We start from the raw sequence: 3,034 nt of genomic DNA, 5'->3' as shown, positions 1-3,034 counted from the left end.
CCTGCCAGCATCTTGATCTTGGACTTCCAGCTTCCAGAACTGTCAGAAAGTAAATTTCTGTTGTTTAAGCCACACAGCCTGTGGTTTTTGTTACAGTAGCCCCGGCAGACTAATACAGCTCCCAAATTAAAAGCAAAGCACATTGAAACACTTTTGTTTCTCTGAATTTGTTTTTAACTTTTCCTCTATCATCGCTCAATATCCAATGAGACTAAAGGATAGAAACCTGTGTCCAAGTGCAACACAGAAATTGAGATGCTCTTATGGGAGAAAGGGAGATAAAAGTCTTACTCTACTAGATCCCTTTAATTTTCTTAATAATGTCAATACCAAAAATCTTTGGGGTGGCAATACTGCTTTTTTCTTACTTTTAAAACAGCTGTTACTTACATAGCTACCAGTGCTTTTAAAAACATCTTGAAAAGAAAATAAAAGTCATTTACTCAATAGCTTTTCCATTTCAATAACATTTTTTTTTCACTCTTAAGGGTACATTGTTGAGAAATCCAAAGTGTAAAATCTATTACCTGCCATTATTGCATTAACATTAAAAAATATGCATTTTAACAAAAAGTTTGATATTCAAAAACAAAATTAAAAGGCATGACTTATAAATACATAAATATCCATGCATACTTTTACAATGATAGCTACTGGAAGAATGAGACCTTTTAAAATGCCACTTTCATTCCAACTGCCTCTTTCCTACAAGTTGGTAATACCAGGAGTCGTAAGAGAGCTACTGTGGTCCAAGTCACATTCCCCCTTTCTAGCCTGTAGCTGATAATGAAAACGTGATGAATCTTCCAGCTTAGCTTTGATGCTTTCTCATTAACTCACTTCTGGTAGTAAACTGTGGCAGGTCTTCCCCTTCAACCCCATCAGCCATTTCCATCACCTTATCTAAAAGGTCTTTGTTATAACTGCAACCCAGGAAGAGGTGATTAGGCCAGACCCTGGAGAGGGACAGCAGCTGGTCCAGATGGCTGGGGCCCTCAGGCGAGTCACGGTAGTTGGGCAGGTGGTGCAGGACGAATTGCATACGGGCCTTCCATTGCTTCCCGCTCTCCGAGTAGGAGAGGAACTGCTCAGGAAGTCAGTGGCCTGCGGTACCCCAGAAACCAGCTCCCCCAACGCTGCGGCGGCATCACCACCCACCATGGTGCCCTCTGCCTAGGGAAAGACCCACCCACCTTCAGTAACATCTTTAACATCAATCCATTCTGATAAAGTTTAAATAATGACTCAATTCAGTCCTTGGTAAATATAATAAGCAAAAGTCCACTGTATTGCATTAAGTTAATCAGCTCTCCAGATGAACCATTTCCACAAATGCAAAGCGCCATAACTCTTTCTTTACACTTCTTTTTTTTAATTAAATCTTTATTGTTCAGATTATTACAGTTGTTCCTCTTTTTTCCCCCCATAGCTCCCCTCCACCCGGCCACCCCACCCTCTGCCCTTACTCCCCTCACACTGTCCTCATCCATAGATATACAATTTTTTTCCAGTCTCTTCCCATACCACCCACACCTCTTTCCCCTTGAGAATTGTTAGTCCACTCCCTTTCTATGCCCCTGATTCTATTATATTCACCAGTTTATTCTGTTCATCAGATTATTTATTCACTTGATTTTTAGATTCACTTGTTGATAGATATGTATTTGTTGTTCATAATTTTTATCTTTACCTTTTTCTTCTTCTTCCTCTTCTTAAAGGATACTTTCAGCATTTCATATAATACTGGTTTGGTGGTGATGAACTCCTTTAGCTTTTTCTTGTCTGTGAAGCTCTTTATCTGGCCTTCAATTCTGAATGATAGCTTTGCTGGGTAGTGCAATCTTGGTTGTAGGTTCTTGCTATTCATCACTTTGAATATTTCTTGCCACTCCCTTCTGGCCTGCATAGTTTCTGTTGAGAAATCAGCTGACAGTTGTATGGGTACTTCCTTGTAGGTAACTAACTGTTTTTCTCTTGCTGCTTTTAGGATTCTCTCTTTGTCTTTTGCTCTTGGCATTTTAATTATGATGTGTCTTGGTGTGGTCCTCTTTGGATTCCTTTTGTTTGGGGTTCTCTGCGCTTCCTGGACTTGTAAGTCTATTTTTTTCACCAGGTAGGGGAAGTTTTCTGTCATTATTTCTTCAAATAGGTTTTCAATATCTTGCTCTCTCTCTTCTTCTGGCATCCCCCATAATTCGGATGTTGGTTCGCTTGAAGTTGTCCCAGAGGCTCCTTACACTATCTTCATATTTTTGGATTCTTTTTTCTTTTTGTTTTTCCAGTCGGGTGTTTTTTGCTTCTTCGTATTTCAAATCTTTGACTTGATTTTTGCGATCCTCTAGTCTGCTGTTGGATCTCTTTATAATATTCTTTATTTCAGTCAGTGTATGCTTAATTTCTAGTTGGTCCTTTTTCATATCCTCAAAGGTCTCACTAGATTTATCGAGGATCTCACTAAATTTATCGGGCGGTTTCTAGAAAATTTTTGAAAAACCTTATAACGTGATTTTGAACTCTATATCCAGTAGTTTGCTTTCCTCCATTTCTGTCATTTGTGACCTGTTTCTTTGTCTCCGCATTTTGGCTGCTTCCCTTTGTTGACAGAGTGGCTTTCTGTGCTAGGTGTCCTATAGGGCCCAGTGGCTCAGCCTCCCCAATTACCTGAGGTGGACACTCTTGGTGCACCCCTTTGTGGGCTTTGTGCATAGTCTTGTTGTAGTTAAGCCTCGATTGTTGTTGATATCACTGGGAGGAATTGACCTCCAGGCCAATTGGCTGTGAGAATCAGCTGTGTCTATGGGGGGAGAACTTCTGTGCTGGAGACACCCTTATGGGGCAAGACTTGCTTCAGTGGGGCTTTGGTGCTCACTGAGTCTGCCCCCTGAGTGTGTCCCTTATGGATATGAGGAGTTGTAATCTGGATGGTCCCACTCTGACCACTGGGTACACTGGCTCTTGGATCTCTAAGGATGTGCTAATTTAGCCTCTTCCTGAGGCTACCCAGCAGTAGCTATGGAGAGATCTGCAGATTCCT

At 40.9% G+C, this 3,034-nt stretch overlaps 1 pseudogene; it reads right to left on the bottom strand.

Annotated features, from left to right (window-relative positions):
- Window positions 1–811: 811 nt before the first annotated feature.
- LOC139008127 (CDKN2AIP N-terminal-like protein pseudogene) lies at window positions 812–1,161 on the bottom strand (annotated as a pseudogene).
- Between the last annotated feature and the right edge of the window lie 1,873 nt (window positions 1,162–3,034).

Source organism: Myotis yumanensis, unplaced genomic scaffold (assembly GCF_028538775.1).
Source record: "Myotis yumanensis isolate MYYU_CA2020_CCGP unplaced genomic scaffold, mMyoYum1.0.hap1 SCAF_4, whole genome shotgun sequence".
In the NCBI taxonomy this organism is placed as follows: Eukaryota; Metazoa; Chordata; class Mammalia; order Chiroptera; family Vespertilionidae; genus Myotis; species Myotis yumanensis.
This window is presented reverse-complemented; position numbering and strand designations above follow the sequence as displayed.